Source organism: Python bivittatus, unplaced genomic scaffold (assembly GCF_059951505.1).
Source record: "Python bivittatus isolate LINGU-HERP-01145 unplaced genomic scaffold, Pbiv_v1 ctg000590_np1212, whole genome shotgun sequence".
Classification (NCBI taxonomy): Eukaryota; Metazoa; Chordata; class Lepidosauria; order Squamata; family Pythonidae; genus Python; species Python bivittatus.
Window position 1 is genome coordinate 28,592,213 of NW_028277086.1, and position 25,894 is coordinate 28,618,106.

Here is a 25,894-nt window from a genome sequence, read left to right on the forward strand (position 1 = left end):
AACATTGTAAATGGATTGGCTTTTATATTTTCGAAGCCAGATTAATTGAAATAGGTTTCAAAGTCACAAATATAAGAGAAAAACATACAGAAATGAAAATAGCCTCATGAAAAACCTTAAGTGCGTAACCCCTGAATAGTGCCATTTATCTTCTTACACAGGCACAAAACAATACACTTGAAATGGCATGTCTGGCAAAAGAATTGCAACGGATAACGTGTTTATTTGAATATTTTTTCAATTACCTGATTTTTTCTTATATTTAGAAATTAACTAATTGAGTACAGATGCAGTAGTAATTCTTAATGAAATATCTAAGACCATCCACTGCTTCTTCCTCACTTAGGCTTTTCATCTATTCTTTTTTTAAACTGTTTTCAGTAAATAGACAGACATAGTCTTACTTTCCAGTTTGCCTATTCAGAAATAAATGGTAGAAGGATCTGTTTTTGCAAATATTAATGAGCAAAGTACTAATTCTAATTAGACATAACTAATTTATAGATCTTGGACTAACCTTTGGACCAGAATGTAAGCTATCTTTGCATTTTGCAATATCCTGCATTTTCTGATGTGCAGTGGATCAGAATGCCTTTGCCAATGTGTTAAATTTGTATCTACCAGAAATTTAGAGTGGTGTATTTTGAGAAAAATATATTCAAGTTCATATATTTAAATCACATGCAGCTGTTGCAAGATAAACCTTGACGATCTTGGCTCTTATACTGGAGTCAGTAATGTGCTTCTGCTACCACTTTGAGTCTGATATGTCACTATGAATGTTCATAAAGCAGAATGGGTTTGAAGAGACTTTTGGCAGAGGAGGAATGTAAACTATAAAGTTTTTTTTTATCTTCCAGCCATTTTGTGCATAAGTCTCTGTAAGAGCCTGTAATCAAGTGGACCAGTTTGTAGCGCCAAGAAACTGTACATGTATCCTGCACATGTTATAGACCCTGACCCTTCTGTCCTTCAGGAAGACACTTAAGACCTGGTTCTTCTAGCATGCTCTGAGCTGGATTCATGTTTGGTCCTGTTAAGTACCAGTAGTGGTGTGATGCATCTGATTTGTTCTTCCCAGAAGAACAAATATAAAAACATAGCTAGTGTTAGCACTGTCCAAATTTTGAGGCAAGGATAGATAATATGAAGCCTTCCCAATAAGATAGACATCTAGTCCCTCTCTGATATTGAATAATTGTTGCCAATCCAAACACTATAATAATAGGTTTGTAATTTCTAAAAATTGTAAAATTATACCTTTATCTTACTTACTTATTTATTTAAATGTATATGATCATCATGCCAACATATTCAAAATATATAAAGCAGAGTATAAACCTGCAGGAAAATTTAGCCCAATCCACTGATCATTGCATAATCCATAGAGTGGATTCAGAAAGTTCAAAAAGCATTATGTACTGCATGGATTCCTCAAGCATCACTGTATGTGCCAGACTGTAGTTTAAGATTCTTTGTACTAAATAATTAATTGCCGTGGAAGAACCTTTTCCAATTTATGTGAGAAGAATCACTAGATTCAACAAAGCTATTTCTCATTTCTCCCAGCAGATGCCAAACAAGTGTTCCATGTCTTAAATGCCTTACAACATATGAGGATATTGTAACCTGGCACAAAAAGAGGTCTAGTAGAGCACAGGAGCACTGTTGGCCCTTTTCTCTTTGTGCGACAAGCACACCAGGACATTCCAGGCAACAGGATTTTTTAAAAAAAAAGTTAAGGTGGGATCTAAGCCAAATTCTTTCTAAACTTGTATATTTTTCACTCCCATTGTTGTAGCAAAATGAGGAATATTCTTGCTATGATTGTACTTTAATGATTCAGCTCTAATAGCTAAATGTATGTTCTGAATGGATTAAATCCTAAACTTGTTTTATGCAAATGGAAAGGCACTTCCATCCATGGAGATTTTTTGATCTGATGGAATATCAGCTTGATAGAAGAGTGGAAAGTTGCTTTTCCAATTCTCTTCTTTTCTTGCAGCCTTCTCCTGCTGTTTTAAAGGACCCATTTAGAGCAGGTGAAGAGGAAAATCAACATTTGCTGGCAGGAGTGTCCCTGAAACTTTCCTTCTAAGAGAGGAGCGTTTGCTGAACACATCTGCATCCAGAATGTTTTTCCTGATTTTGAATGTATTAGCAAAAAAAAAAAAAAGTTCTCATAAATAATATGAAAAAATACTGTATACAACAGCTCCAGAATAACTTATTAATTCATTCCATGAATTACATTTTGCATTACCTAGATGCAATTTGATATTTTTACAAATTAATGAACAAACTAGCCTTGAGCAGTAAATGTTTTCCAAATATCCATAAGATTTATGTGCTATTTCCTTTTACTATCCATTTGGGAGAACAAGTGCTGTAATAAGCAGGAGCAGAACAAAGTTGTATCATGGAAGAATTAGGAATTCATTGAGTGAATTCACTGCTCTTGTGATCGTCATGAAGCTGGTATGTAAGAAATGTGTCAAGCATAATTGCTGCATGGACCCTATTCATCAGAAGATTGTCCCAACTCTGCAGGGATATCTATCTTGCATGTTTGGAAAGTTTTTATAAATAAATGCACATGAAAAACTGGAGATTTTATCTTTCTGATTTATTACAAATGTAAATGTGCTTTAAAAAATCTGCATCATTGGCTAAGCTAAAAACTTGAAATTTTGGATGATTTCCTATGAGAGTCCTGGTTCTAGCCAAAGAGCCATCTGATCTAACGTTCTGTCTCCAGCAGTGACCTGTCAAATGCCCCAAGAAACTCTCAAGTAAAAGAGGATGGCAAACAGCCACTCTGTTTGTCTGCACATTTGGCAGTTCTAAATTAGCCTCAGGCAGGAAAATGAAACAGGAGGCCCAGGAGTCATTAGACCTAACTGCTCTCAGACTAGGAATGTAAAAGAATTTCATTCTATTCATATTTTGATCATTTAACAACTTCATATTTTCTGGATCAATATAAATCAGAATGAACTTATCTTGTATTTACCCCACTCAGAATTTTGTAATGCAGTCCTCCTGACAAGAAAAAATGCATTAAAAAAAGGGAAAATCAAACACAAAAGGTACTGAGTATTATCAGTATTATATAAGAGATATGTATGATATATATATGTATATATCAATCATACATAAATTCTTACAAAAATGTACATAGTGGGAGAAACAAAAATGTGTATGAATTTTCATGCAACCTTTTTTAAAATGCAAATTGATGTGAAAATGGTATAAAATAAACTATAGGCTGGAAAAATAAGAACCTGAAAGGAAACCAAAATTGATAGATTCTTCTGATCTACAGGTAGTCCCCAGGTTAAGAACGCCCAGTTTACGGATGTCCCATAGTTAAGAACAGGGCCTGTTGTAGCAAAATCCGAGTTAAATACAGAGTGATTCGACTTAAATACACAATGGTTCGAGTTCATTACACAATACTACTTATCGGTATTATATAATAATACTGTTCCAGCTTATATATACATTCGACTTAAGGATAGACCTTGGGAACGGAATTTGATCTTAAATTGGGGACTAGTATTTCAGTACCAACATTGACTGTGTATATAACACATTTTAGCTACAGAACTGTAGCCAAAACTAACATCAACATCTTTTCAGTTCTGTCTGGAATTGTACTTGAACAACTCTTTAAAGTACAGATATGAAAGGAATACCTTAACCTTCAATCACCTAGTGCAATGTGTGGAAGATGATTATACAGCCAGTATATTGCACCTCCAGAAATGTTTACTGAAGAGAATTCTCATTGCTGTCCAAGCACAAAGTGAGCCTCCTGTCATTGCAAAGATTTATTTATCTACTTTCTTAACTAAAGTCCCATTTGAAACTCTTGCTTTTTCATTTAGAATACAAACACTTTATTCTTCAAATCCATGTCAGAACAGAGAACAGCAAGCAGATGTATTCACATTCAACTGATTCCCAGTGAATTTTCTTCATGTCTTTCTTTTTGCTCTTGATGAGTGGTGCAAACTTTCTAGGCCTCATAATGGATATTCCAGGTGTTTGCTTTTACATTTAGTCACTTGGTATAAAAAAATGAGGCTAGCAGACAGTTTCCAGCATTACATCTGAGGTTGTGAGGTTTTTTTAAAAGAATGGTATCATCTACTGCCATTTTAGTAATGATGATTCCCTTTGAGAAAGGGGAACATCGTACTACATATATCAGTGATTTTCTTCCATCCGTTCTCACCCTACTTAGATTGCTTTGAAAGGAGGAGGAGGAAGAAGTCCAGAGCTGTACATGAGAGGAGTGTCCTTGTGATACTATTCATTCTCTATTCTGACAGAGAAGGCATTGTCTGCTCAGTGTAATAAGCTTGGCAGCCAAATTAGGTAGTGATCTGTGCTGTGCATATAGATTTAGAAAGTAGTAGAGCAGGCAAGAATCTGAAAATTGCAAGAATTGGGTCACTAAAAAGGACTTTCTAACATGTTGCTATGCATGTAGGAGGTAGGGTTTTTTTGGGGGGTGGGCATTGCCTCTGCTTTGCAATCTCTGCAGTTCTACATGAAGAAGAGTTCTAGACTGAAGGTAATCCTTTCTGGTTTTGCATGTGTTTGCTTGCTTGCTTTAAAGCCACTTCCTTAAACCTTGAGTATTTGGACACTACCTTGATTCTTTGGGATTCTGAGGATCATTTATGTTCAGAATGCCTGACTCTCCGCTGTGCCCATATTGACTGGATTAACATTTAAATGAGGAAAGTGTGTGAAAAAGAAAAGGCTCCTGTAGCTGTAGCATTATCCCCAATAGGCTATGTTTGTATATAGCAGGTTTGAAGATTTTATTAATAGGAATGCATTAATGTAGAACCAATCTACATTAGATTACCGGGCTTTGCACTGAGTTGGTTTCTTTTTGGTGTCTCTTGTAACCGATGCCATACTGAATGATGTAGTAAAATTTCCATCTCATGAAATAAAACTGGGGGAAGAGGGACGCATTATTAAATATTAGAAAACAATATTTCTTAAGATGTTGTTTAGTAACACTTTACAAACTTTTTAGTGTAAATTTGTTTTCCACTTCTTGTTAATATTTCTTGTTAATGTCTATATTTGTTTACTTAAAACATGCAGCTTTTTTTAAAATAAAAAAACATTGAAACAAACACACATCCCTGTTTGAGAGTTTGCTAGGCTTTCAGCTATTTTTAATTGCAGCTGTGACCTAAAATCACAAAATTAATTTATTATTAAGGAGAAAAATACCTGATATTTGTGGGTGGGAGTTAGATATTTGTTTACTTATTTAACTTTTGCAAGAAAATGGAAGGAGTCAGGAATCTGACTTCCAGGGACTTGAAAGGTGGGGTGTGACTAGAGAACTATCAGTGTGGCATCCCGTTGAACACCTGCAGCTATTCATTCTGGAGGATCTTCACGCACTGTTTGTGGATCTGCTAACAAGTTCTGATCTCAAGGGGCTCAGAGTTACTTTGGGCTTCTGTTGTGTCTTAATCCCTGGGGAACAACTGTTCCAAGTAGCAAAACATGCTACGTTATATGTGAGGCACTGGAAATGTGCTGCTGCTTGACAACAGCAGTCCTTGCCTGTCTCATCTGAAAGTGAACTGACCAGCTGTATTTAGCCATCAAGGTTAAGGAACCAATAAATATGCTTTTAGCTAAAAGAAGGAATCACTCCGCATTTTGTTTCAAACTGCTTTGAGCTTGCAATTTTTAATAGAAGACATCTAGGATCGCTTCACTGTTATATTTTTAGGTAGATTCTTAGATACAGATAAAAACTTCTAGTCAAATCTGTTTGCTGGAGATGAGAATCAAGAAAGAACGTTCCATTTAGGATTTATGGTTGGGGGAGGGAGAAACAGAATGAGAGTGAAAGAATAACCTATCTTGGCAGTGCTGGACTGCTTTACTTCACACTGCAGGCTTCAGTGTGATGGAAACTGGCTTACCCTCCTTTTTGGATAAAGAAAACAGGATAGTGAGAAAGAGCTTCTAAATACAGGAGCATGAGAATAGGAGATTTCTATCTTGAGATGCAAGTATTGCTAGTTTAGGCATTTCCACAAGGAAAAAAATAAGGAAAGGGGAAGGTGGCAGCAGGAAGGAACAAAGAGAGGGAACAGATTTCACCAGGTGGCTAGATTGGTTCATGGCTCAGAGACATGCTTGCACAGATGTCCTCCTGCTAGATTTATCAGGTTCCAGCAATCAGCAATGCAAATGGGAAAAGGCTAGGGGGGAATCTTGCACAGCCTTTGCAAAATTATGAATGTGGAAAACAGATGTTGGAAATACATTTAATACAGAATTTCCCTGGCTAGGGTGTTAGAAGTAGCTGAAGCTTCCTACTGAGTCTGTAGGCAGTAGCAAACCCATTTTTATAGTTAAATAATAGGTGAAATGGGCCATAGTTAGATTTGCAGGTGGATGAAAAAGAAGCTGCTTTGTATTAGATCAGATTTCTTTGTTCATCAAGGCAAGAATTGGCTGGGTTTACACATCATGGTATTCCATAATGCGCTTTAGTTAATTTTTGGCTTAGCATAATGTACGAACCCAGGTTGATATATAATGATTTATGGGATTGTCTATTATGTGAAGCAAGCCACTGTAGCTTGTCCAACAAACTATGATAAAAAGAAAACACTTTCTAGTGCACAGAGGCAATTGTCCACTCTGCCTGAAAGTAGTTGTCCTGCATTTTGCATCAGAGATGTTTCCACATCTTCCTTCTACATATACATCATGATCTCTCTCATAGAATATATTGTCCAATTCAAAATAATTTGGTAATACTATAATACAGGCTTAACCTAAAGGATTTTTTTTTTTTATTTTTTTGCGTTAGCTAATCAGATGTGTAATCTTTGGTCACATGTTTTACATAATATATTGTTGGACAGACTAGTTATCAATTTGTAACACTGGCCATAGTGTTAAATCAGAATGTTTAACCACTATATGTTGAAGAAATCATAATATGGCTTGTTTCCCTCATCTTAACCAAGTTACAGTCAGCCTTCACTTGAAATATCACTGTGTCAAAAGCTGAATAGGTAAAATAATTGGAAGTAGTACATGGATTTGTGTTTGAACTTCTCTTATGTGAAGAAATACCTGGAGCAGAAGATAGCGAGAAACTTAATGCTAAACTTTCCTGCAAACTCAAGTACCGATAATAGTAATTAAAATGCCTCTGATTTGTAGAGTAAGAAAAAAATCTATTTCTGAAGTTAGAGACATTTTCCAATGTTTTTTCTTCCCTCCATGAAATTAGCTCAGGAAGTTTTGACTGAATTAATGCCAGTCCTTTGGTCATAAAAAATAGAAATCCTTATGGGGCCATGTATACAATAGGATATATGTTGCTTCTAAGGTCTGTGTTTTGTCTAATCTTAATTCTGTGTTAAAGGAAGAGTCACTGTCTCCTGAAAGGAAAACCATCACTAACTTTTAATTGCTTTTTCTTCCATATGTTCTTAAGATTGGGAGGGAGGGAAGTGGTCACAAGATCTATGTCTGTGTAAACTGAAAACATTTGGACACGTGCCCCAGTTATGTCTTTCGTGAATAGTTATAGAACATATATCTGATTTCCAGATTACAAAGCCACTTCCCTCTTTCTGTTTTTGTAACAGTCTTCCTGACCCAGAGAGGGAACTTTCAATGCTTTAGAATTGAACGTTAAGCTACATTATTTTTAACACTAAATCTCTACATATAGAAATGTTCTGTGAAAATAATCATGTACATTTCTGCAACCTCAGGGTAAATTTTCTACAAGGAGTCAAGCTGTCTTATTAAACATTCCCATGGTTTTGTTTTTCTGCTTATTAAAATATCTGGGTTGAAATTTAGCATGTGAATAGGACTAGAGAAGTTCACTTAAATTCATTAGCTCCTACAAGGGCACGTGAATGAGAGATTGTGGGCCAAAGGAACAATGTGTTTTAAAAAGTTAACAGTTTGACTAAGAATGATCTCATTTACAGTATTATTTGATTAAACAATGTTTAAAATGTAGCATAGAAAAATACATATCACTAGCTAGCTCAGTGTTTCTCAACCTCAGCAACTTTAAGATGTGTGGACTTCCACTCCCAGAAGTCCACAGATCTTAAGGTTGCTGAGGATAAGAAACACTGAGCTAGATGACAGCTTGACTGATTTCAAAATGCAAAGTAACGTCAAACCTGGTTAGTATTTATATGGAAGTCGACCAAGAAATTCCAGACTATAACCCAGCCTGGGAAGTGCAGAAAACATCCTGGAGGAAGGCAATAGGTAACTACTTCATAAGGTTGCCAAGAAAATGCCATGTCCATGTCTGTGAAGTTTCCCTTTTATGCAGGAAATAGGAAACTCCTGTCCCCTTCTCGCTACTAGTCATTGAGGAAGAAAGGGACAGGTAATTTTTAGGAGAGAATCTTTTTGAAGATTAAGAATAAGATAGCTGACGGAAGGCTAAAAGCAGAAATGGGCAAAATGTTTCCAATTCCTTTTCAGTTGCCAGAGAATCTCAAGAATGTGTGGCCAGATGGCAGAAAACAAAGACGAATAGGTGTATTAAAGCTTGAAATGTGTTCTCTGTTCCTATCAAACTCCCCCCAAACCTTCTAAAAAGGGAGATGAGGGAGAAGGTCCGGCACCAACTCTTCCAGTGATGCCCTTATGTTTAAATTCTCTCTTCTTGGCTACAGCTCCTGACTGTGAAAAGATCAGGGTAGCCAGAATGGGCACCAGTCAAAAAGTAGTGGTGCCTGGCTTAAAGGGAAGAATTAGTTGATGGGCCAAAGGTTAATGCTACAGCTTCCCATTCACTAATTCTTCTTGGCAATGTCATCTCTCCCAACACCCTTTGCATTTACGCAGCAAATGCTGAGGTGGGTTCAGAATCTATGTCCCCCAGATGAAAGCACCCTTTCAGTTCATAGAAGGCTTCTGATCCAGCAGAGCATTTCTGATGGCTGAATAGAGAAGTAGGTTTTAACCAAGCCCTAATCACCAGCAGTTCTACCACAAAACCTTATCCATAGTGTTGAGGTATTCTCTGGAGCAGAATCAGGAGCTGGAAGGAGAAAGGAGGATGGACAAAGACTTCTTCGTCCCCTTTGCCTTCACCAGGAGCAGCTCTACTCAATAACACTTCACTCTGGTGGAACTGAAACAGTAGATCCAAGAGACTTTCTGGGAAACTTGTATTTGCCATGATAACATGTAGATGTAACCTGAGTTTCTTCTTGAAATTACCAGGCTTTTTCTTCACACTGGCTCCTTAATGATTCCAGCATTATTTTTATTCCAGCATTATTAGGAAAAGTGGGAGGGTTGTTCATCTCAAGCATGTTCTCCTGTTTTTCAGGGTATGCACTGCTTCCTCACTGAAGCTGCATGACAACGCTGTAAAGTAAGCAAACATCTTGTGTTATTCAGTTCAATTGAGGAGGTTCAAAACTGCTGCCATGTCTTCCAGTTTAGCGCTGGGTTTTGCTTTCTATCTAGTTACAGCTCTTGCCTTTGCCCAGGAATGCTTGAATGCAACTTTACAGTGGGTCACCTATACCAATAATGGTTAATAGCCATCTCAGTTATTGTCTGTATACAGCCCAACAGGTCTGCAGAAACCCAAAACAGACAATGAAGCAGTGGGTGGAAAGGAAGAGGTATTCAGAACAGAAAGAACATCTTCAGCAGTTCAAGTGCTGACTGACTGTTGGGGAACTGGAAACCTGGGAGGTGGAAATGGAATGTTGTGGAATTCTGAATAGAAGCACTCCACACTGCAACAGTTTGTTACAGATCCTGTTTGTAACTAAGTGATGAAATTCTTTATCTATACTAAGTTAGGGTAACAGCCATGAACCTATAAAATATAGTGGTGAATGAGGCTAAATAAACTAGAGAGTCTCCGGTATATGGAAAGGGAACATAATTTTGAATAATATACTCTGGGCAATGGCCACCACTACCAGATTTTGTGATCTGTAGAGATACTTGACTAGTCTATATTGAAAACAGATGGTTGAATTAAATGTTTTTTTAGTATGATCTATCAAGGCAGTCTTTATATTACATTTCAAAGTTGACAACTATGGTTTATAATTTTGAACTGAATATCATTTAAACATTTTAACAGTGCTGGATTTACTTACATGACATTCCATGAGGGGCGTAAGTGTCTTGCCCAGTCCTGAAAACAGAAAAACATCCACTTCCTGCAAACCCACTTTTCTTCCCTTAAGTCATTAATCTCTAATATAGATAAATTGTCTCAATCAATAAACTGCTTGGTGACAATATGATATAATTTTCCAAATTGCACGCATCAATTTTTCCTACCCTTTCTCTAACTTCTGGAAAAAAAAGACATGATTCAAATAGTGGTACTGTTTTAAAGTGATCATCTTATAGATATATAAATACCCTATTTTAATTTTTTTACATAGTTCCAGTCAGACTAATCAGATGGACTAAGTTAAATTTATTTTTCCTCTTTATTGACAAATTTACTAAAAATAAAGGAGATGCTTTCGGAAAATCCCAGAAAGTTTTAAGTGGGATTTTCAGTATCACTGAAGTTGGGGAACAACAAATGTAAGAATGCCTTGACTGCGCAAGGGCTGACTTGGCCTCTTAATGCACAAATAAATGCTTAGAATGTAGGTATTATGTCATCGATGCAAGTGATTATGTTACAGCGTATTTCTAGGAATGAAATCAGTGGAGGCATTTGGAAGAAAAGGTTAAAGCCAGTAAGAATTTCTAAATACATTTTCTGGGCTATGACTGCACTGGTATAATACCTAAAATAATTTGATCCCACTCTCAGAAGTACTTTGAGCTATATACCTTGAGGCTCAGTATTGAAGGAAAATTCTTTGATATCATTCCAGATCTTATGCCCTTCAGCTATAGTCAGCCACAAGTCCCAGGCTAACTGAGTGGCAGATTGGAGAGGGCTTGTTTAGGCAATCCAAAACTAGTATCAAGAAAAAAAAATGTAACTAAATGTTTTGGTGTAAACTATATTTTCAAATCCAGTAGTAATGTATGGCTGTGAGAGCTGGACCATAAAAAAGGCCGAGCGCCGAAGAATTGATGCCTTTGAACTGTGGTGCTGGAGAAGACTCTTGAGAGTCCCCTGGACTGCTAGGAGGTCAAACCAGTCAATCTTAAAGGAAATCAACCCTGATTGCTCATTGGAAGGATCAATAATGAAGCTCAAGCTCAGATATTTTGGTCACCTAATGCGAAGAGAGATCTCTTTGGAGAAGACCCTGATGCTGGGAAAGACTGAAGGCAAAAGGAGAAGAGGACGGCAGAGGATGAGATGGTTAGATAGCATCACTGAAGCAATGAGCATGAAACTGAGCAAACTCAGGAAGGCAGTGAAGGACAGGAAGGCCTGGCGCAATATGGTTCATGGGGTCACGAAGAGTCGGACACGACTTAACGACTAAACAACAACAAATATTTTCAAATATTTAAGACAGCAAATTTGCTTTTGCAAGTTAAAATACTGGTTAACCAGTATTAAGCATAAAATATTTAAAGAGGAGGTTTAACGTTTTACTTTTAAGTTAAAATAAAACTAGATGATCAGACAAATAGCACAAAAATAAATGCAAAAGTGGTATTGAACAATGGATCTTTAAAGTCCACTTACAGGAATGAAACAGTGAAGCTTGTATTAATGTGGTGCATGATTCTTTCTTTTAATTTCTTTTGCTGGTGTTTCTGAGTTTATTTTCTTGTTAGAGATACTGCTTGCCATTATTGCTGCTTTCCATTGCTCTGAATATTCTCTGACTCTTCAGACTTTTCAGTCTGAAGAATTCTGATGGAAAAGTCATTCCCTTGGATTCACTGAAGTGTGTGAAGTAAGACTGCAGAATACTGAAACAGTTAAGGTCTAATGTAATACAATGCATTTACACATGCCCTTTGTCCATTTTGTAATTAACTACATGGGTTTTTTTCAAAATGATTTTTTTCTTTGAAAATAAATTGTTGCAGAAATTATTTCAATCAGATTGAATAAGAATGGGTTGGAAAAGACACCGAAGTTTTCTGTTGAACATTACATATAACAGAATTCCATAAACATGTAACCTGCCTCTTAGAAAAGAAAAAAGATGAGACAGGAGAAAAACCTCCTATGTTTCTATAATCATCTTTTTAGAAAATCATAGATGATTCTCCATTTTTAAAGTTAAATTATATTTTCTTTCAGGAGAATACAGTGTTTTAAAAAGAGAAGTTACATTCAGTAATGTCACAAGAAAAATGCTTGGGTATGCATTTGGCTTTTTTTAGTCCAGAGGAGAACAAGACATCATGTGCTACTCGGGGAGCGTGCAGTATAGTCCCCTGGACACTTCACTCCCCACGTAGTCCTTAACAATTCCACCCACCAGAAACCATCAGCTGCAGAATCAGTTAGTGGCCTTCTGAAAAGCAGACTGCAGAATAAACCACAACTTCAGATCAGTCAGCACTGAAAATACTGTATACAGCAGTGTTTCTCAACCTTGGCAGTTTGAGGCTATATGGACTTCAACTCCCGGAATTCCCCAGCCAGCATGCTCACAGCTCAACCAAAGCTGTTAAAACCAAGAAAACCAGACACCTGATCCCCAGTCTCTAATCCATCCAACCACACAATCCTCAGGCTCCAACCTCACCCTATACCAGTGCCTGGGGGAAGAACCAACCCTTTATGGCTTCTGGAAGGCTAAAAGGGTGGGAGCCTGCCAGATCCCCGGGGAAGGGTGCGTTCCAAAGCAATTTTGTCTTTTGCCATAATAATGATGTGTGCCTGTAGCCTTTAGTGGTGATTGGCTGCCTTTCATTATGCATTTGTTCACATAAATACATGACCAAGGACACATGACCATTCCTATTAGTCCTTAGTCCTAAGATTGGGAGAAAATTTGTGAGAAAATAATTACTTTAAAAAGTCCAGTAGCTTTGGATGGATGGATGGATGGATGGATGGATGGATGGATGGATGGATGGATGGACGGATGGACGGATGGATGGACGGACGGACGGACACACAACACTTCTGTATTATTTTAGTTGCAGTCCAGAAAAGCTACCATGTAGCTCAAGGTCTTTCATAATCCCTGAGATTTAAATATGTAACTATTGGGGAGATAAGTATGAGATGTGAGAAGATGAATGAAAACATTCAATTCAGCTTTATAGGAGCTAGCTTGCTAGAAAAAAGATACAAGAGAGCAGGAAATGTGGAGGAGGGGGAAAGCAGCAGCAAAATAATCAGAAACAGATGTGAATCCATCTTATATAATGCTGTATAACATATGTCACATTATAAGCTCCTTTATAGTAAGTCCTTCATATTTGGGAATACACTTAACTGTAAGGTCAGGAAATAGAAACATTGCTGATCTTTTAAAACAGACTTTTACATAACATTAAAGTCATAAATTGAATATCTAAACTTTAGAACCCTGAACCATTTTATTAGCAATTCCAGAACAGCCATAGAAATGCAGATACAGTGTTTGTAGATATTTAATTCTACAATATTACACTTTCCATTACTGATATTTTATGTAGAACTTTTACTGTCTACTTTGGATTAAAAACTTACCAAAGGAATTCATTATTTAGTTATAGTAATTATGGTTTTTCTTTCTTTTGTTCATGTTTGGAATGCTACTAGATGCTTGATTTCATTTAATTATCGTATGAAGAATGGTACTTTAAGGTGAGGGGTTTATTATGCAACAACTATGCTTAATTCATGCAGTTTTGCTGAGCAGCAAGATGTCACAACTTTCCTTTTGTAGTTGTCTAGTTTTTTTCATTGCTGTTTTGTCATTTTTCGTACCTTTTTTCTTGCACTAAAAAAAAAGTAGGAAAAGACAAAATAGCTGCTATGAAAGCTGGGGCTGCACAAACAGTTTGACAGAGGTAGTTGGGAAGGTGTTGGATGGCTTTTTATGATGTATTTTTCTTGGATGATTCAGAAGCTGTTCTTGTGGTCTCCACATGGATATGCAAGAACAGCTACTTCACTGCAGAGGATATGCCCAGACTTAATGAAAATTGATAGTTGAATGAGTTCTGATTCCATAGCACCATAACTTTTTCTATCTCATTTCTGTCTGTGTATTCTTTTAGAAGACAATCTTAAGTATCATAAGCCATTTTTCACACAAGTGTACTATGATATAGTGTTCCATATTTGCCATATTTGGCAGTCTACCATCTCCCCTTGACCAATTCAAGTCTCCTTGATAAGAGATGTACCATCGGAAAATTAAATTGGCTAGATCTCAGTACTGTGATATGATTAATCTAGAAATGTTGTCTGAGAAATCTCACCACCAGGGTAAATGTTTCTTCCTTAGTTGGAACTACAGAGTAAACCACAGCAAAACAAATTAAAAGTTCAGAACAGAGCTACTACCATGTTTCATACGCACACACATACAAAAAGATCCTCCCTTTGTCATATCTTCTGCATCCCCTTCCTGCCTGCTGCCCACCAGCCAACCACCACCAATCCTCCCCCTTTCTTTGGCTCTGCTTTAGTGTTCATTGGACATTAAACTAATTCCATTTCTTGTTTGCAAGATTACAACCTCTCTAGTTGACAAGCTGGTGCTGTGGATTGTATGCTGTTAAATTTAATGGCCGCATAGCAACCTGTTGTTACATTATTGGAGGTTAATTCTATAGACCTCATATTTTATCCAATTTTGCAGCAACTGCAGTAAACCTGTGAGGACAATGGGTAACAACAGCATCAAAAAAGATTTGTAGAAAATGGTGGCCACACAGATATTTTGACAGGTAAGGAAGAAGAAGCAAACATTTTGGCCTAAAGATATGATGCATGTTTATCATGTGAAACAGCTGAGGCAGAAAATAGTTTGGCTTGACACTTAATCTATTAGATTGATCAGTAATCAACATAGTCACCTTCTGAATTCATAAGGACCATGCATTCTAATTCTATTTACACAGAATTCATTGGGATTTATTCCAAATAAGTGGTATAAAATTGCAGTGACGATGCTGGAGCTGGATAGTGTGCAGGTTTATCTATCTATCTATCTATCTATCTATCTATCTATCTATCTATCTATCTATCTATCTATCTATCTATCTATCTGTTCTAAGCATTGTAATAGTCCTTGTTGATCCAGGTGATGACCGATCTGGTATGGGTTTTTGTAAATTACATCTCACCATATTGTTTTTGGGAGAGACACTCTTTTCTGGCTCCTCTGATGACACCTGTCAAGTATGGTTGAACCTCCAGCATAGCTCTCATCCTCCTTGGAGCACGCAAGCCCCACAACCATGTCAAGGTAGTGCCTAACTGGGGGTCCACAGAACATACAACAGAATAACAATAATTATATTGTTATTCAGAATAATATCTCCAATTTTGGTGTAGATCTTACTCCAACTCTTTATCTTCAAAGGCCCTCTGCAAAAACCAGGTCTTAACCAATTTCTGAAGGCTATGGAAATGGGAGTGGTTCTTGCCACTGAGAATGCCCACCTCTGTGTTTCTTGATAGGACAAGACCTTCAGTGGTTTTTCTCTGTTTATCCATATTGTATGGCCAGTATTTACATATGATATTCAAGCTCCAAGACTTTTAAGGCTTAGTATGTAATAAACAGCACCCTGAAATGTACTTTGAAATAAACTGGTAACCAACGCAGCTCCCATAACAAAGATGTTATATGGCAATACCATGATTGTCTAATAAGTACATGGGAGCTGCTTTTAGGACCGTCTACAATTTCTGGGTGGTCTTCAAGGATATCCCAGTGCAGGACAAATTACAATATTCCAAATGCAAGGTGATGAATGAAAGAAGGACCATCTTCGGTATGTCCTGTTGGTAATGCCACAACTAGTGCACCAGCTAAATCTGGACAAGGCTCTCCTGGCCTTGATCTCCACCTATTGCTCCAGCAGAAATAGCTTTATCTTAACGTAAGCATGTAGATCCTAAAGAAGATCAAGACCACCAGGAAAGAAAAGGACAATTTGGGGGAATGAAACTCCTGAGGAAGTAAAGATTTAACCTTCCTTGTGTAATGATCTCTACAGTTCAGAATCTGTGCACTTATTTTTTTTAATAATAGGAGGCTTCAGCTATATATTATGTAAGCAAGATGATATAACATGTGAACCACAGGCTGGATTGATCTAATGAGTCTACTCATTTTGCAGAAGTTCCCTGGGCATCAGAAGGTGATTTAATTCTGGAAAAGCTGTACCAGTATTTTCCTAAGTTACAGATGTTTGTTAAAGGAATTCTCAAAATGTAGATCCCTTGTCACACATTTTTTGAAACTGCATCTGTGCATAACTGCCATCAGACTAAGATGGAGTGTGAAGGACAAATTCAGTTTGATCTCACTGTGATGTAAGATGAAGCAGTGTAAAAGAGAAAAGGGCCCAGGAACAAAACATTTTATATGAAGAGGTCGAAGGAAACAGTTTCTCTTAGTGCAGTTTGGTAGGAACAGACTTTCACATGCCTACCTAGTAAGTATAAAATGACATCTCAGTTATAGTAGTGATTATGTAATTTCTGTTTGATGCTCAAATTTGCAAACTGACTTAAGAAAGAGCTTTTTCATTCAAAGTTTGTCTTCCTAAAAATGACTTATGTGGCATAGACCATCTCATTTGCAAATTGAAAATGTTAATTCTCCCCTAGAATTATCATATCTGGCTGTTTTTAATCATCAGTTCTATGTGTGTGTATTTAGTCACAGTGGGTAAATTTGCAAGTGAAGCAGGACACACAGGCTCTGTGATCAGTCCTGCTTGTTCAGCAGATGGTTGACATAATATTTTGCAATATAGGCCTGCTGAGTCCTAAAGGCAAATGTGCCATAAGTAACCTTGCCATAAGCCAGTTAATGCAAAGGTAATTTTCTGTTTTCAGCTTTGAAAAGCTCCTTATTTGCTGTCTGTGTACAGAGGCTGCCTAGCAGATTGTTTGCTTTAATCATACAGTTTGTCTTGAAAGTGTTTTAACAAACTGAACATGTGTGTACTTTCAGCCTTTTATCATAGGATAGAACAACAAATTATGCCATCAATTACAACTAGTGAGCAGTCCTGTGCATCTTCAAAGCACATTTCAGACGACGAGGCTGCTTTAGAGTTCTGCTACCCTGCAACTGAGCACATTTGCTACCCAGGATTACAAGAAAAGTGAATGTGCTACATGGGTTTCTTTGTAACTGTGCAGTAAATAGGAAGCTAATCACTTAGACAAGGGGGAATAGATGTCAAGGAAAATTGAAATTTCATTTGAAAAGGAACAGACCGTGCTCTTGCTTCAGATCAGTGCCCATCCAAGCCTCTTATATGTTTTGAATAGGGATAAGCTGAATTTTTCTTAAGCTTCATCTCACAGCTTTGTGAGCTGTGTGGATGAGGGAGAATTTTTCAGTGACAGCAGTGGACTAGTTCTGTGAAAACAGCAATGCTGAAAAGAAAGAGGTGTGTAATGACCCCAGAGGCATAAGAGTATATGGAAAAGTCCTAGTAATATCTAAAAAAAAATAAAAAATTCCCAGAATTTTATACCAGGCATCCCCAGCTAGGTGTCAGCGCTTGGCTGATCTTGGAAAAAATCATAGAAGGACTGAATTGGTTACAGCTTGAGTGGGAGACCACCAGAAAATCCCTAGGTTATAGCTAGATTGAGAAAATATAACCTGGAAGAAGGCAATGACTAACAACGTCAGTATTCTTGCCAAGAAATGCTGCAGAGATATAAAAATCACCAGGATTCAGTTTGAAAGTGACTTGACTTGACTTCCCTGCTATCTCCCCACCTGGTACTGCAGCACATCTGATTGGGCTAGTCATGAAGTACTAACTCATAAATGTCATAACTAATGTATATTTCCTCTTTCAAAATTTGTGAAGCTCCTGCATTGATGGTTCTTTTGATTTTTCACTATGCCTAATATTAGTGTTAAGACAATACATTTATAAATCCAGTAAACATAAAATCTCAAAGATTTCAATACACATAAAAAGGTATTTTCTCCAAAGACTGAGTACACTGATGTTCAGGCCCTTTGCTATAACTTTAATGTCATGTCCATGTGTAGTAGTTAGAGTTCAAATAGCAGAAATCCATAGTCAGATTACTCTTCAGCCATAAAACTTGGTGAGCATTCATGGATCAATCTTTCTCAGTTAAACCACCTTATTATGGAAAGTATAAACTCCTTAGACTAGGAAAATTGAAACTAGAGTGTAATGTATGAATTTTAGAACCCAGTCCATAGCAGGTTGCAAAATCTAACAGGATTACAAAAGGCAATGCATATAAATGCTAATTACCATACAATATTTTATCCAGTGAAAGAACTGGATGCTGAGAATTTTAGCCAAATAGCGTATCAAGCTCAGTACCATCTAAGATTCATTCTTATTTTCAAGGAATGGTGGCAGGAGGTTATGTGTATGAAAGTGCATGTATTCTGATGAGCCTTCCATGTGAGATAATTAGAATTGCAGAATTGGTTGACATATAAAACTCTCTGAAAACTCCATCTCTCTCTCCCCCCTCTCTACCCAATTAAATTTGGAAAGACTGACTGTTATTCTTTCACTGTGGAGATTTCTAAGACTGTATAAGTAGCAGATCATTAGATCTGATAATCATATTTGTGCAAGGGGGAAAATCCACTGCTTTCAAATTCTTTTCCCAGGTTCATAATTTTTTGCAATTTTATATTTTCCTTTTGCAGAAAGAAGGTAGGCAAGCATCAGCACTGGGAAATTGAAATAGTTGGATATAGATTTCTTTATTTCTTGTTTCATCTAATAATATTAAGGACAATTAATCTTTTAGAAAAGCAGTGTTGGACTATTTATTTATTTATTTATTTATTTAACTTGTCCCCGCCCATCTCCCCACAATGGGGGACTCTGGGCGGCTTACAACACACTAAAAACATAAATACAATTAAAAGTTATAAAAACCAAACATTAGAAACATAAAAAAGCTAAAAAATCCAAGAGGCTGATAGGGGCCACACCAGGCCGCTAAGGGGCCAGCCAACCCCATTTCTGATATTCTCCCTCCCCACCCCAGGCCAGATGGCAGAGCCAGGTCTTCAAATCCCTCCGAAAGGCCTGGAGTGAGGGGGCCCGTCTCACCTCCGGGGGCAAGATGTTCCAAACGGCGGCCACAACAGAGAAGGCCCGCCTCCTGGACCCCGCTAATCAAAGTTCTTTTACCGTGGGGATCCAAAGCATGCCCTCTCTGTGAGATCGGGTGGGACAGGTTGAGATCGTGGGGGCGAGGCGGTCCTTCAGGTAACCTATTACAGGTATAGCAGTAAAATTAGAATTCTTGAGATATTTCAACTAAGTATTTTATGTTCAATGTATTTAAACATTTCAGCTGCCAGTGATCAAATACACATTATTGATTACTCTTGATTACTTTTAAATGTAGCATCCTGAAGGCCCAAGTACATAGTTTTCAAAATTTTGCAGAGAGGTCTTCAAACCATTGATTTACCTCCTCATCTCCACTCTTTGAAAGAGGTTGTTGAAGAATAAAAGCAGGTTGTACGGGCTTGTATATTTCACTTCATATGAAGTTAGAAGGAGCATGTTTTATAAAATTTAATAAAATTAGTTGGGGAAGCTTCAGAGATATATACATACATGCATCCCTCTTTAGAAATTACTAAGTAATATGGAAGATTTTAAGCAGAAGGGTGAAAGGCTCAATTCAGCTTTCAGTGAAAGGGGTAAATTTGGAGATTATAGAAAGAGTTTGCTTGCTTCAGTGTACATCTGCAATATTCGAAGTACAAAGATAATCAGATCATCTGTGTCAAATTAGTAATTTCTCTTACACACCTAACATGGATGCAAAAGGGCTGTTTCAAACCATATTGAATTTTTGTAAACAGAACATTTCATGTGCTTCTTTCTTGTAAGCGTCCTTAAAGTTTGAATATATAGTTTAGGGCCCTTTTAATTTATATTTGGTAATGTATGTTTGATTTTTTGGGGCTTCAAGAATTACTGTGTGGTACAATTTCAGCTACCCTAATTGTATAGAGATGATTTTCACACAGGCATTATATATCTTAAGCCATACCCAGTTATCTCCAGGAAACACCAGAGCATACGCTACACTTACAGTCATAGGGTATCCCAGAGAGAATATTTGTCATGAAAATAGTTCCAGTCTTGAGAAGGTTCTGGATGTATAATATATGAAGTTGAAAATTATGCCAAGAGTTAAAAAGGGCCATTTTTATTACTTTAATCAATGAAGGAAAAAAAAGGGGGGGGGGACCACTAGTAGTATCTTATGGAATTGCTAGCTGTCTAAACGTATAGCATCAGCACTGAAATATACATTTAACAAAGAACATTATTGTTTCTGTATACTTTAGAGATTTTTTGACATACATGACAAGCTAAAAAGTAATCAGAACATTCTTTCTCTTACTCTAAAATCTATCTTTTCCAAGTAGGGTCCCTGTTTCATAGGAGGTCTAGATAGTTTAATTCTGGCTTAAGGGCCTTTTTTGTGACCAGTAGAACCACTTTTTAAATATTTTTTTTAGGTGCCAAGGACCACAATGTGTACAGCAGTGATAACACCATAAAAGGATGGACTGAACATTTCCAGCCTTTTCTCATGGATGAGGTGGGAGTCTCAAGATATTTAAAGGCAAAATGCTTGCACTAAATCTAGCAGAGACTGAAGATATCAACTTTTGCCACCCTTTATTTAAAGAAAAAACAAAAATCACATTGTTGAAAATTGCCATTTTGAAAACATAATCCTGTCCTAGGGCTGCAAAAATGAAAAGGGATCAGTCTTGGTCTATGGGCTGTGAAGTTCCCATTTCTGGCATATATAGATTCAATAGTTTATTATAGTTTGAAAGCTTAGTGTCAAGAATTGTCTTGAAAAGCAGCCTGTGCATAAGCCTTGTAATTATTTCTCTGACTCGAGAGTGAGTCAGAGTGAGAGAGAATGATATGCCATAATTAGGCAATAATGTATGCTTGTGGACAATTATTAGGTAGTGCTGACATCACTAAATACTACATTATAGACATTAATTAAGAAGTTAGTGAAGTCTGTAGGAAGCAGTACTTTACCTTCATTATTATTTATGAATACATGAGAGATATCCCTGCCATCCATTTTTATTTCCATCAGCACATAAAATCATTCCAGTGGGATCCAAACTACTGTTCCATTTGCATTTCTGTTTTAAAATGGAGTTATATTTACAATGGAATTAAGTAACTTACCTTTCAGATGTTGACTATCAAGTGGTGATAAGAACTTAGGGTGAGAAAGATCTGAGATTTCATGTTTCCTTCAAAACCATGTTTTCAACAACTGCTGCAATCAATTCCAAATCTATTTGGAGCAGTAACAAAGAGGAACAGCATTTTTTTTACATGAATGTCACACCCTTTTCCCAGTCAGATGGGTGTTATGCCCTCCTGTTACTGCATGCCATAGATCTGTTTGTTAAAATGCTCACTGCTTCAGGATCCCCCCACCCCTGCTGCTTTCCCCTCCTCCTCTTAGCTTTTTAGGAATGAAAAAAAAGGAGGGGGGAGGAGATGAACATCAGCAATGCAAAATGCAACTCCAAAATAAACAGTTGTAAAATCCTTAGTTTTTTATGTACTGCTTTACTCTTTTCCTTACTGTGGTGTTATGGCTGTACCTAGCCTGGACTCCTTCAGACTGCAGGTGAACACTTGAACATGAGAATGCAACTGGGCTACAGCCTTTTCTCCCTAAAACCTACTTCTTTAGTGGTGGTGTGTGCCCCTCTGCAGAAGGCAGTCCCCTCTTTGAAGACATTCTCAAGGGATGCCCAGTTCAAGTTTAAAAATAGAAGCAGGGACCTTAAAATCATCCATCAGCAAGTAGCAGCTGAAGAGCACTGCTGCAATGTTCACTTCCTGGGTTCTCAGAAATTATTTAATGCTACCCCACAGTTGTCTTTATTAAAGCTGACCCCCATCACATGAGCCATGCAATGTTCCCTCAACTGGAATATTAGAGTCCCCCCCACAAGAAATCCCACCCACCCCCAAACCAACCAACTACTCCACATCGTGATCTTAAAAATAATTGTCAGAGTTTTCTGGGGGAAGGGACCAAATTCCATGGCTGCTTCCATCTTCTGAATTCAAATACCAGTGAAACATTTACCACTACAGAGGTAAGGAGAGCTCTGGAGGTAGGAGTGGAGCCTAGTCTAAAGCTCTGCAGTGTTCCAGAAGAAAACTAAAATCTCAACGCTAGAGCTGAGTTAGAAATAAATTGTTATCTGCCCTCAGGGACATCTGCTAGTCTGGAATGATGCAGATGTTGCACATGAAACTGCCCTGAGCAAGCACAGCTAACTTGGCCATAATCGTCCCCATTCTAGTGAGGTGCTTGGTATTTGTATTTAATATAATAAGGACTTCTAAATTTGTACAGTGGGGCAAAAAGGTATTTAGTCAGCCACCAATTGTGCAAGTTCTCCCACTTAAAAAGATGAGAGAGGCCTGTAATTTTCATCATAGGTATACCTCAACTATGAGAGACAAAATGGGGGGAAAAATCCAGAAAATCACATTGTCTGATTTTTAAAGAATTTATTTGCAAATCATGGTGGAAAATAAGTATTTGGTCACCTACAAACAAGCAAGATGTCTGGCTCTCACAGACCTGTAACTACTTCTTGAAGAGGCTCCTCTGTCCTCCACTCGTTACCTGTAGTAATGGTACCTGTTTGACCTTGTTATCTGTATAAAAGACACCTGTCCACAACCTCAAACAGTCACACTCCAAATTCCACTATGGCCAAGACCAAAGAGCTGTTGAAGGACACCAGAAACAAAATTGTAGACCTGCACCAGGCTGGGAAGACTGAATCTGCAATAGGCAAGCAGCTTGGTGTGAAGAAATCAACTGTGGGAGCAATAATTAGAAAATGGAAGACATACAAAACCACTGATAATCTCCCTCGATCTGGGGCTCCACGCAAGATCTCACCCCGTGGGGTCAAAATGATCACAAGAACGGTGAGCAAAAATCCCAGAACCACATGGGGGGACCTAGTGAATGACCTGCAGAGAGCTGGGACCAAAGTAACAAAGGCTACCATAAGTAACACACTACGCCGCCAGGGACTCAAATCCTGCAGTGCCAGACGTGTCCCCCTGCTTAAGCCAGTACATGTCCAGGCCCATCTGAAGTTTGCTAGAGAGCATTTGGATGATCCAGAAGAGGATTGGGAGAATGTCATATGGTCAGAGGAAACCAAAGTAGAACGTTTTGGTCTAAACTCAACTCGTCGTGTTTGGAGGAGAGAGAATGCTGAGTTGCATCCAAAGAACACCATACCTACTGTGAAGCATGGGGGTGGAAACATCATGCTTTGGGGCTGTTTTTGTGCAAAGGGACCAGGACAACTGATCCGTGTAAAGGAAAGAATGAATGGGGCCATATATTGTGAGATTTTGAGTGAACACCTCCTTCCATCAGCAAGGGCATTGAAGATGAAACGTGGCTGGGTCTTTCAGCATGACAATGATCCCAAACACATCGCCCGGGCAATGAAGGAGTGGCTTCGTAAGAAGCATTTCAAGGTCCTGGAGTGGCCTCGCCAGTCTCCAGATCTCAACCCCATGGAAAACCTTTGGAGGGAGTTGAAAGTCCGTGTTGCCCAGCGACAGCCCCAAAACATCACTGCTCTAGAGGAGATCAGCATGGAGGAATGGCCCAAAATACCAGCAACAGTGTGTGAAAACCTTGTGAAGACTTACAGAAAACATTTGACCTCTGTCATTGCCAACAAAGGACATATAACAAAGTATTGAGATGAACTTTTGATATTGACCAAATACTTATTTTCCACCATGATTTGAAAATAAATTCTTTAAAAATCAGACAATGTGATTTTCTGGATTTTTTCCCCCCATTTTGTCTCTCATAGTTGAGGTATACCTATGATGAAAATTACAGGCCTCTCTCATCTTTTTAAGTGGGAGAACTTGCACAATTGGTGGCTGACTAAATACTTTTTTGCCCCACTGTATCTACAAATGGAAATTCATATATGACTCTGACTGAAATCTGAAATGAGAGAGTCGAGATCAGACCCAACCCTGGTCTTTACTGAGACCAGCTTTTTAATCTTGGTGGCCAATGGAAGTGATGGACTTCAATTGCCATAAATCAGGGGTTGTCTTATGTATACACGCATGTGCGTGTGTGTGTGTGTGTGTGATTTTTAGTGAAACTTTTTAAAAAAATAAAAACCAATACAAACTAATATAAGGAAGCAAAAGGGAAGGGAAAGAAATCAGAGAAATCAAAAAGTGCAAGAAAAAAAGTTGAAGGAAAATAGAAAAGAAAGAAAAAAGATACAAAGCAGTGGCTTCCAATATTCTTCACAGCAGTTGCAAGTACAATTATATTTTAACGTATCTAAAGTTACATCATAATACTCTTATTTCTATAATCTATCCTGCCTAATCATCAGAGCCATAAATCACAAGTTCATTTTTTTTTCATTTTTATGCAAAAAGTTCATAAGAAGTTTCCAGTCACCAATAAATATAGTATTTTTTTTTCTGTAATCAAAGAATTTTATCCATCTCAGCAAGATCTGTCAATTTCTCCAACTGTTCCTCCATAGTGGATAGTGTCAAATCTTTCCATCTCTGTGCATATAATAATCTTGCTGCAGTAATCATATACTGAAATAAGCTTTTTCTAACTGTTTATCCATTAGTCCTAAAAGGAAAAGTTCTAGCTTCAGCTGAACATTAATCTTTAAAATCCTCTGTATCAAAGTATGTATTTGAATCCAAAATTGTTTAGCTTTTTTACATGTCCACCAAGCATGATAAAATGTCCCTTCATGTTGTTCACATTTCCAACATACATTTGAAATGCCTTTATACATTCTATCTAATTTCCCTGGCATCATATACCAATGATACATCATTTTATAAAAATTCTCTTTGAGATCATAACACAATGTAAATTTCAATCCTTTTACCCACATTTTCCCACTGATCCATCTGTATATTATAACCAAAATTCTTAGCCCACTTTATCATACATTCTTTAATCTGTTCTTCCTCTGTTTCAAATTTCAACAAAAGTTTATATTTTAGCAATTACATATTCATCAGTGCACAATTGTACTTCAAATTCTGCCTTATTTTGCTCCAAACCATAAATCTTTTTGTCCATTTTTAATTTTTCTGATAACTCTAAATGAGAAAATCATTGACAACATAATTCAGGAGTTGTCAATGAAAGTTATGCAACAGTTTCCTGAAAGAGGAATGGTGGGATAGTAACAGGAAGGCTAAAGATGAGTGTCCTGCCATGTACTGAAGAGGAAAAAACTGTTAAAGACAATTTTGAAAAGAGAGAGTAGAAGTGGGGAAAAAAGATAGCAACAAAACATTACAATCAGAGAACTATGAATGAGAAGAGATTAACTGACTGTCCAAGGAGATTTTTAAAAGGCTATTCATGGCAAATAGCAGCGTAAGACTGTTAGCAAACTCACGGGAATGGAAAAGAATATACAAGTTTGTAAAAATCAATGGGAAAATATAGCAAATCAGGCCAACAAAAGGAAAGTGTATGGCATGCTAAAACAACTGCCAAAGCTAAAATATTTTCCCCAGCATTTTAAAGGTGATGGTAATGGGTGGGTTAATTCTTGTCTAAACACACATGTGAATGTACAGTGGAATAAATTTCCCTGATTAAAAGGAAATAATTATATGATAAAAGGAAAAAATAAATCATGGATGTTATTCA

The 25,894-nt window shown here is 37.4% G+C and overlaps 1 protein-coding gene across 11 annotated transcripts in view; it reads left to right on the forward strand.

The window, feature by feature from the left end:
* Window positions 1-25,894, forward strand: part of PAG1 (phosphoprotein membrane anchor with glycosphingolipid microdomains 1) — a 108,697-nt gene that overhangs the window by 57,142 nt on the left and 25,661 nt on the right. For 2 of the 11 annotated variants that reach the window (XM_088149172.1, XM_088149179.1), the window contains exon 1: window positions 4,320-4,582. The exons of 4 other annotated variants lie outside the window; for them this stretch is intronic. The gene's annotated coding sequence lies outside the window, so the exon portion shown is untranslated. Of the gene's footprint in view, window positions 1-4,318; window positions 4,583-9,385; window positions 9,431-14,772; window positions 14,851-20,354; window positions 20,732-25,894 lie in introns of those variants that run through there. 5 more of the 11 variants (XM_088149181.1, XM_088149174.1, XM_088149177.1 and 2 more) reach the window with 5 other exon arrangements.